The sequence below is a fragment of the Ipomoea nil genome, unplaced genomic scaffold (genome assembly GCF_001879475.1).
Source record: "Ipomoea nil cultivar Tokyo-kokei standard unplaced genomic scaffold, Asagao_1.1 scaffold3199, whole genome shotgun sequence".
Classification (NCBI taxonomy): domain Eukaryota; kingdom Viridiplantae; phylum Streptophyta; class Magnoliopsida; order Solanales; family Convolvulaceae; genus Ipomoea; species Ipomoea nil.
The window spans coordinates 1910148-1920250 of NW_017619627.1; positions in this window are offsets into that span (position 1 = coordinate 1910148).

Below are 10103 nucleotides of genomic sequence, written 5' to 3' on the forward strand. Positions count from 1 at the left end.
AGATGCCAGAGCCTGAGCCGAGTCCTCTACCATTCCGCCCCAATACTTTCTAGAGGGTCCTCCGGCCGCCCGCTCGTCGACAGAGAAGGAAGCCAAGCCATGACTCTGTTTTTCTCTTGTAGTTTGCACCGGCCGAGTTCTGGGCCTTGTAATCTTCGTATTGATTTAAATAAACAGTGTGCTTTTCTATCCGACCCCGCAATTTCTTACTATTTTGTCGCCCGACCTCGGTTCTATGAGACTGACCCCTAGTCTTGCTATGGCGAGATCCTCCGGCCGAGGGAGTCGCCGAGTCTGATCGCCGACCCCGCGACCGGAATTTCTTCGTGAGCTCGGCCGATTTCATTTGATGAGCCGGGTTCTACCGGGTTGCTTCTAGAAGCTTCCAGCTCGTATCTTGTGGGCTCAGAGGCCATGGCCCACTACGGGCTTCCGGCTTAGCAGGCCGGGTCACGTGACGTTCGACCCTAGCCTAGGGCAGACGCGCCGTCTGTGGGCTAACCCTAGACCTGAACCGTCGCCCCGCCTTTTGAGGCATTAAATGCGGCGTCCCTTCACGTCTCGTCACCTCCAGCCCCTCCAACGAGAAGGTGGCACGTGGCCGCCCTTTGAAATTCCTACCCTTCAAATAGCCACTTCGTCTCTCTTTCCACTCTCTTCTCCAGTCTTCCTTTTCAGTTTCAACTTCGAGCTTCTCCGGCCACTATGTTCCTCCTCCAATTTCCTTCCTGACCTAGGTAATGTCTTCTTCCTCACATTCTTCTTCTTCTCGTCGTTACTCGGTTGACAACACCGAGGCGACCTCTCCCTCTTCTTCTTCTCCTTCTTCGTCTTCCTCTTCTCCTCCTCGTCGTATGGAACTTCCGGCGGACGTTCCACTGACGTCTTCCCTCCGTCGTATGGAACTTCCCTCGGACGTTCCATCGACATCTTCTCTTCCTCCGACCCCCTCTTCTTCGGGGGCGGTTACTCCGCTGAGCCCCGCTCCTCTGACGACGGTGGCGGCTCTGCCAGGTGGCGTTATACGGCCGCGGGGCAAGTTCGATCCAATCGTCCGCCCCTCCGGGCCGCCGTCCGTCGCTACTGCGGCAGATCTGGAGATGGCCCAGTATCTTCTTGGGCCCTCGGCCGTAGTCCTTGCCCCGGAGGGCCGGAAAATTTACGACCCACCCGAGGGTTGTGTCGGTATTCACCTACACTCGGTTGCCTTTGGCTTCCGAGTTCCTCCATGTCCTTTTCTCTCTCTTTTTTACCGCCATTATAACTTGGTTCCGGGCCAATTAGTGCCCAATTCTCACCGACTCCTTACTTGTTTCATCAATCTCTGCCACTGGTGGTTGTGCGAGCCGGACCTCGACCTGTTCCGGTATCTTTTTACCGTAAACAAGGTTGGCTCGCACTCGCCGGGCTTTGTTCAAGTCGCCGCTCGCCCGGGGCGACAGCTTTTCGAGGGGCTGTCCGATTCCATCAAGGATTGGAAGCTCCTTTATTTCTTCGTCCGCCCTGCCCTTTCTTCTTTTACTTTTCCGACCCTGTGGCCGGCCGCTCTGTTCAAGCCTTGTCCTCGACGTGCCGTTCCTTCCGACGATGCGGTCTTGGGCGGCGAGTTCTTGAAGGGCTTCGGGCCGTACTCCGTCAAGTACTGGTCCCGAGTCCGGGCCATGGCTAAGCGTGGCTTGCTACCGGAGGGTGCGGCCACCGTAGGTAGTCTTCGTTACCCCTCATTCTTTTCCTATCTCTCCATATTCCGACTCGGAACACCTCATGCTTTCTCTTTCCTTTTTACAGGTCCATACGACTCCGACTCCTCCAGCTCCGACGAGGCGGTTGAACCGACTCCCGAGATGGCAGACAGAGCAGAAAAGATGAGGCGTCGGCTGATCCAACGCTCTTCCGGTACTGCTGCTGCCTCTTCCTCCCTACCGTCTCCGGTTCCCAGGCCGACTCCTCCTCCTCCTCAAAACGTGGTGGATCTGACTCCGTCGCCAGTGGTGTCGCCCACTCGACAGCCACCTCCTCCTCAGACAGAGAGTTCCGGCTCTAAGCGCCCGGCTGTTCAAACTGACGAGTCGGCTCCCAAAAGGATCCGGCTGTGCCATGAGGTAGAGGAGGATGCCCAGATCTGGATGGGCACCTCCTCTGTCCGTAAGTGGTGTGCTAACGTCCTTCTACCTAAGGACATAGAGGCGACTCATGCTCTGGGGGACGGGTACATCCTCGAGGCCTCACTGCGCCAATCGTACCGCGTAAGTGTTTCCCACTTGACCTTCCCTTCGTCCTTTCCTTTCATTACCTGACTCGTGTCCGTTTCGCAGAACCTCACCTTCCAGATGGAGATGAGTAAGCGGCTGCAGAACTATTTGACCGACATGCGGTCTCTGTCCAACAAGCTGCGTCAGACGGAGGAGGCCTTTTTGGAAGAGCAGGCGAAGCACCTCAAGGTGGTGGAGGTGCACAACTCTGAGATGCTGAGGGTTACTCGTCAGTGGGAGGAGGAGCGAGACAAGGTGGCGACGATCGCTGTGACCTCTGTTGAGGAGTACAAGAAGTCGGCCGCCTTCGAGGCGGAGGTGAAGGCGGCGATAGAGGCTCGCCAAAAAGAGATTGCTAAGGAGTGGCTGTCGACGCCGGATGGTGACGAGTTCCTCCTGGACTTGGGCGAGCGCGACTATCGCCTCGGCTTTCGCGAGGCGCAGACAGAGATCCATTCTGCCTTGCTGGTCCGCGACTCCTCTTTCACTCCCGAGAGCTGGGGCCTCAAGCCCGTGATAGATGCTCTTCCGGCGACTGAAGGACAGTCGGCGACTGGGGACCTGGCAGCTCTTCCGGCAGCCTCTGATCCGGCGACTCTTCCTTCAGCAACACCTCCCGAGCTCGCCGAGTCCTCTCTTCAGGCCGAGGACCCTTCTTCTGTTCCCCTGACTGGACCAACGGCAGGGGCCCAAGTCGAAGGGATTGATGTCGACACCCCCTCCCCCGTAGTTTAGGGCTGTTCTGTTTGGGGATAGCCCCCTTTTGTAAAGGCTGGCCTCCTTTTCGGGCCTTTTTTATTGAAATTCCCCTTTTCTCTTCCTTTTCGTATTATCTTGAGCTCGACGCTTTGTCCTTTAACCTAGTCTCTTTTAACTGCTCACCGAGTCCTTTTGTCGAGGCGACTCTTCAAGGCTTTTCCGCAGGCACGACTAAGGGTCCAGGCCCTTGTTTCCTGTCTTTTCTTGCCGAGTCCCTCGGTCGAGGCGACCCATTAGGCTTTTTCTATCTCAGAAGCAGTTTAGGGTCAGTGCCCCGTCATTTCTCCCAATACTCGCCGAGTCCCTCAGTCGAGGCGACTCCTGTAGGCTTTTTCTCGGAAACGTCTAAGGGTCTGGGCCCTTGTTTCCTATCTTTTCTTGCCGAGTCCCTCGGTCGAGGCGACCCATTAGGCTTTTTCTATCTCAGAAACAGTTTAGGGTCAGTGCCCCATCGTTTCTCTCAATACTCGCCGAGTCCCTCAGTCGAGGCGACTCCTGTAGGCTTTTCCTCGGAAACGTCTAAGGGTCTTGGCCCTTGTTTCCTATCTTTTCTTGCCGAGTCCCTCGGTCGAGGCGACCCATTAGGCTTTTTCTATCTCAGAAACAGTTTAGGGTCAGTGCCCCGTCGTTTCTCTCAATACTCGCCGAGTCCATCAGTCGAGGCGACTCCTGTAGGCTTTTTCTCGGAAACGTCTAAGGGTCTGGCCCTTGTTTCCTATCTTTTCTTGCCGAGTCCCTCGGTCGAGGCGACCCATTAGGCTTTTTCTATCTCAGAAACAGTTTAGGGTCAGTGCCCCGTCGTTTCTCTCAATACTCGCCGAGTCCCTCAGTCGAGGCGACTCCTGTAGGCTTTTTCTCGGAAACGTCTAAGGGTCTGGGCCCTTGTTTCCTATCTTTTCTTGCCGAGTCCCTCGGTCAAGGCGACCCATTAGGCTTTTTCTATCTCAGAAACAGTTTAGGGTCAGTGCCCCGTCGTTTCTCTCAATACTCGCCGAGTCCCTCAGTCGAGGCGACTCCTGTAGGCTTTTTCTCGGAAACGTCTAAGGGTCTGGGCCCTTGTTTCCTATCTTTTCTTGCCGAGTCCCTCCGTCAAGGCGATTAGCGGTAACCCATGTGCTTTATTTAGATTTTTGGAATCCTCGAGCCCGTACACGGCCTATCCTTTTCTACTGACAGAACCTTTTCAAATGAGTGACATTCCATATGCGATCTATGGGCTTGCCTTCCATAGTTTCCAACTTATAGGTTCCGGCTTGGACCACCGCTGCAATACGGTATTGCCCCTCCCACTTAGCCGCAAACTTGCCCCCTTCGGTGGGCTGACTGGCCTGTCGATCGCGTAACACGAGGTCGCCAACCTGGAAGGTTCGCGGGCGAGTCCTCCGGTCACGATATCTTTTCACCGCCTGCTGGTACTCAACCATCCGTGCACTCGCGGCTTCTCTCCTTTCTTCTAGGAAATTTTTCTCGATCCGCAGATTCTCTTCGTTCGCTGCATCCGAGTAGGTGCGAACCCGGTGGGTGGGCTCGACTACTTCGACTGGAACCTTGGCCTCGAAGCCGTACGCGAGCGAGAACGGGCTCTCCCCCGTCGCTCGCCGCTGGGTAGTGCGATAAGCCCATAGGACTCGGTCAAGCTCGTCCGCCCAACTTCCTCGGACGTCTTCGAGCTTCTTCCGGATCCCATCGACCAACCTTCGATTCACATTCTTGACCTGCCCATTGGCTTGTGGGTACGCCACCGATACCTTGGTATGCTTGATATCGTGTCGGCGGCAGAAGTCGGCGAAGGCCTGGCAGTCAAACTGTCTCCCGTTGTCGCTGACAATGTGCTCGGGCAGGCCGAAGCGACATATCACCCTTTTCCACAGAAAACGTCGACATTGGTACTCAGTGATGGTAGCCAATGGTTCTGCCTCGACCCATTTGGTGAAATAGTCGATAGCCACAACGCAAAACTTCAGACCTCCCGGGGCGACGGGCAATGGCCCCAACAAGTCTATTCCCCACTTGGCGAAGGGGATGGCAGTGGTGACCGGTGTATAAAAGGTGGCCGGCCGGGTGTCTTTCCTGGCGAATGCTTGACAAACGCCGCACCTGGACATCCATTCGATGCAGTCTCGCATCATGGTCGGCCAATAATACCCTTGAACGACTAACTTCCGGGCGAGCGTGTGGGCGCCCTGGTGCGCGGCACAAATGCCTCTATGAGCTTCGTCCATTATTTTCTCGGCCTCGGGTCTAAGCAGGCACTTTAGTAAGGGTCCTCCGAACGACTGTTTGTATAGCTGTCCGTCGATGATCTGGAAGGAAGGGGCTTTCCGCCGAACTCTCGCGGCGACTCCCGGGTCTTCCGGTAACTCGCCTTTTTCTATGAATCGCCGGATGTCCTCTATCCAGAACATTTCGGGATTTTTTCCTCGATCCCATTCCTCGATATCTACTCGCTGGACTTCCAGTGGTGCCTCTTCAACACTCGGCCGATTTAGCTCCTCCTTCTGGCAAATTTTTATCAGGTGGTCCGGTACCCCTTCCAGGGCAATTTTGGACAATAGGTCGGCTTCCATGTTGTCCGCGCGGGGTATGTACTCTATCTCGTAGGCCCCGAACCCTTTTAACATTTCGACCGCACGCTCTTTGTATAGTACCATCCTCGCATTCTTAGTTTCACACGTACCCGAGATCTGTCCGACTACCAGTCTGGAGTCAGTCTTGATTAGCAGCCGCTCGACTCCCAGGGCCTTGGCGAGTCGGAGGCCGTTTAATACCGCTTCGTACTCGGCCTCATTATTTGATGTCGAGAACCGGTATCTCAGAGCGTAATATAGCCGGAATCCTTCCGGAGTGATGAGCATGACACCGCCTCCACAGTGCTGTCGACTCGATGCTCCGTCCGCGTGCATTTCCCACCACTCGCCTGGGCAGCTCTCCGAGGCGTGTTCTTTTTCTTCCTCACTTGCTGTGCATTCGACCAGGAAGTCGGCCAAGGCTTGACCCTTAATGGAAGGCCGGGGTTGGTACTCAATCCCATACTGAGTCAACTCTACGGCCCACTTTACAAGTCGGCCGGAAGACAAGGGGTTTCTTAGCACGCTTCCGAGCGGCTGATCTGTCAAAACTCGAACGGTATGGGCTTGGAAATAGGGTGCCAGCTTGCGCACGGTGACTACCAATGCATACACAATCTTTTCCAAAACGGTGTACCGCGTCTCAGCGGCCTTCAGCGAGCGACTTACGTAATAAACCGGGTGCTGGACTCGGTCCTCCTCTCGGACCAACACCGAACTCACTGCTTTGGCTGAGGCGGCGAGATACAAGAATAAAGGCTCGCCCACCTGGGGGGTAGACAGCACTGGGGGCATTGAGAGGTACTGTTTCAACTCCTCGAACGATTGTTGGCATTCGGCAGTCCAAGCGAATCCCTCCTTCTTCTTCATGGCTTCGAAGAAAGGTACGGTCTTATCCGCCGCTTTGCTCAAGAAGCGGCTAAGGGCGGCCAATCGGCCAGTCAGCCGTTGTAGGTCCCTGACGGTTGTAGGAGGCTGCATGTCGATGATGGCCTGTACTTTTTCCGGATTAGGCTCGATGCCTCGTTTGGTGACCATGTAGCCCAAGAATTTGCCACCTTGGACGGCGAACGTGCACTTTTTGGGGTTCAGCCGAAGGTTGTATTTCATCATTACCTTGAAGCAGTCGGCCAAGTCCTCCGCATGCTTATCCTCCTCCCGGCTCTTGACGAGCATATCGTCGACGTACGCAGCCATCGATTTCCCAAGCAGATGTTAGAACAACCGGGCGACCATTCGGGTGTACGTAGCCCCGGCATTTTTAAGTCCGAAGGGCATGACTCGGTAACAGTAAACTCCGTCCGGTGTCAGGAAGGCGGTCTTCTCCTCATCCGCCGGGTGCATAAATATTTGATGGTACCCTCTGAAGGCGTCCATGAAACTCAGTAGCGCCGACCCGGCCGTTTCGTCGACTAACTGGTCGATCCGAGGTAGGGGAAACGGGTCTTTCGGACAAGCCTTATTAAGGTCGGTGTAGTCCACGCACATTCGCCACGCCGGGGGCTTGGGTACGAGGACCACATTGGCCAACCACTCCGGGTACTTAACCTCGCGGATGTGCCCGGCCGCTAGTAGCGTGCCAACTTCCTTCTTCACAAATTCCCTCCGGTCGTTGGCTAGGTATCGTTTCTTCTGTACGACCGGTCGGTGCTCCGGATCTACGGCGAGTTTGTGCGATATGATTGATCGGTTGACGCCAGGCATGTCCTCTGGGCTCCAGGCGAAAACCGTCCGGTGCTCCCGGAGCACCTTTACAATTTCTTTTTTCAATGTCTCGGAGAGGCCGACTCCAATTCGGACCCGTCGGTCCGGCCATGTAGAGTCGATCTCGACTTCCTCCAACTCGACAGCAGGCTCTGGGCGAGGTAGTATCGTTTTCTTCGGGGGCCTCTCAGTGATCTCATGGATCTGCATCTCGCGTTTGCCCATCCCTCTGCATGCCTGCAGATAGCAGTCGCGGGCGACCTTTCGGTCACAGTGCACCGTGCCTACTCCATTCGGTGTGCGGAATTTCAGGCAGAGATGCTCAATTGAGATCAAGGCTCCTAAATCCTCAAGACCCGGTCGGCCAAGTATCGCGTTATGCGAGCAGGCCAGGTCTACCACAATAAATTTCATGATGAGTTTCTGTACGTCCGGGTACGTGCCCATCTCCACTGGGAGTGTGATCGACCCTTCCGCCTCCACCGAGTCCCCTGTGAAGCCGGCGAGGGGAGTTTTGACGGGGTTCAGCTGTTCTCGAGTCAGCCCCATTTTGGTGAAGGTTTCTAGATATAGCACGTTGACGCTGCTCCCGGTGTCCACCAGGATTCGCCGAACGACGATGCCGTTGACGTCCATGGCTATAACCAACGCATCTCGATGCGGTATTTCTCCTGCTGGTAAGTCTCTGTCGGTGAACACGATGGGCTCTCGACACACCTTTTTGGAGTTCTCCTCACGCCCGTACACTGTCCCGACGTACAACTGCCGAGCCCAAGCTTTTCTGGTGTTCGCTGAATCACCACCTTCCGGCCCGCCGACTATCATGTTGATAACCGGTTTTTGGCGCCACTGAGCCTCCTCCTCTTCGGGAACCGGCTGTTTGCCTCGACTGCTGTCGGCAACGGCGACGGGTTCTTCATCCCCTCGACTGCCCGACCTCCGCCTCCACTGGTTAGGAGGCGGGGTTCCTTGCTGGATGATGCCCTCCATGATCTTCTTCAGGTAGAAGCACTCCTCCGTACTGTGGGTATAAGATTTATGATAACGACAATACTTAGCGTTCTTACCCATCTCTTCGTTTGTCGCGCGATCGTCGGTCGGCGGAGGCGGAGGCGGGGCAACCGCTTGTACCTCGTGGATCGGACGCTCGGGAATCGGCCGATAGGCGTGGACCACTGGTCGGTCGTACGGCCGTCTGAATTCGGGTCGCCGAGCCACGTCCGGGCGCCTTTCTTTGGCTTCCGCTCGCGTTCTCTTTCCGCTTGCAGATCCGCCGACTTCGCGCTGTCGCTTGTACTTCATAGCCTGCTCCGTATTGGCCCTCTTGTTGGCCATATGAATGGCTTCTGCGTAGGTGGCCGGCCGATTGTCCCTCAGGTCTCGGTACAGCTGGCTGGACCGCAGCGACTCGATGAAGAAGGTGAGCGCCGTCTGGTCCTCGACCTCTTCTATGGACTGGATTTCTTTCTGCCAGCGGGCCAGATAGGTTTTCAAAGATTCGCCTTCGTCTTGACGGATGTCACCCAAGTGAGTTAGGTCCTTTTGCGGCTTAATATTAGCGGCGTAATGGCTCATGAAGCGGTCTGCCAGCTCTTCAAAGTTGTGAATCGACCCTGAGGGCTGCGCCACCAGCCACCTTTGTGCTGACCCCTTCAACGTGGGTAAGAAAGCACGACACATGACCGGGTCTCGTACCCCCAAAACCTGCATCTTGGCCTGATAGCTCAGCAAATGCTCGCGGGGATCGCCGGTTCCATCGAACGTGGCTTGTTCCGGGAACTTGAAGTCACTCGGTATCTTAAAAGCCATAACCTCGTCTGAGAAGGGTAAGGCGGTCAGCAACGTACGTCCTGGGGATTTGGCTTTTCCCTCCATCCGTTCTTTCAGATTTCGCACCTCCTGTACTAGGTTAGCCACTTCGACCCTCTCCCGGGTGCGATTTCCCGTGGATTCCGTGCTTTCGCCGACTTCAGACTCAGCCGGCTGGACGGGGTTGCGGGGAGGTTGCTCCACGCGACGAGTCTCAGTCCTGGCTCTTTTGGTTCGGATCTTCTCTCGCGCTGCTTGTCGGTCGCGGGTGGCTAACGGGGCACGACTAGGCTCCTTCTGGCCTAATCGTTCCCTTGCCGACCGACGCCCAACGCTGGGACCTAGCCGGGAATGAACGGATTGTACCGGTTGGCTTTCAGCCCGTCGGCTCAATTGTCGGTTGTCGGGCCTCTGAGGCGGTTGCAACTCGCGTTGCGGCTGGCGAGTGATGGACTGTTCTCTCACTCCTAGACTCGCTTCGGCGCAGGCACGCCCGATTGCGCGTAACTACTCCGGGGTGAGCAGCACCTGAGGTAATTGCGGGTTTATCTGCGGCGTCGGCGGCGGTGTCGTCTCGTTTTCTTGGCTCCGAGCATTTCTCCTGTTCAGCTGGCTTCTCAGGTCGGCCTCCCGTCCGTTGTCGTGACGGCTCGACTGTTCCTCGCTTCCTGCCATGTCTGGAGTTTTCCTGATTCGACTGTTGTTCCTCGGACTCGCCTCACTCAAGAGGGCACGTGACTCTTCGTTTCGATCCCCACGAACGGCGCCAGTGATGGTTTTAGGTTTTTCGGGCCCAAGGAGGTCCAACACAACCTTTGGTCGGAGGATACACCTCTCAATAATATATATGTCTAACTCAGAGATAATGTTAGTGCTCGGAAATTCTTTGTTATTCTCCCCTCTTCCGGGTGTCCGAAAATGTCCCCCTTTTACAAGAATGGAGGAGCCTTTATATAGTGGCTCCTCCTCTGCCGACTTGAAGGCCCTTAATGGCCGACTTCAAGGCTAATCA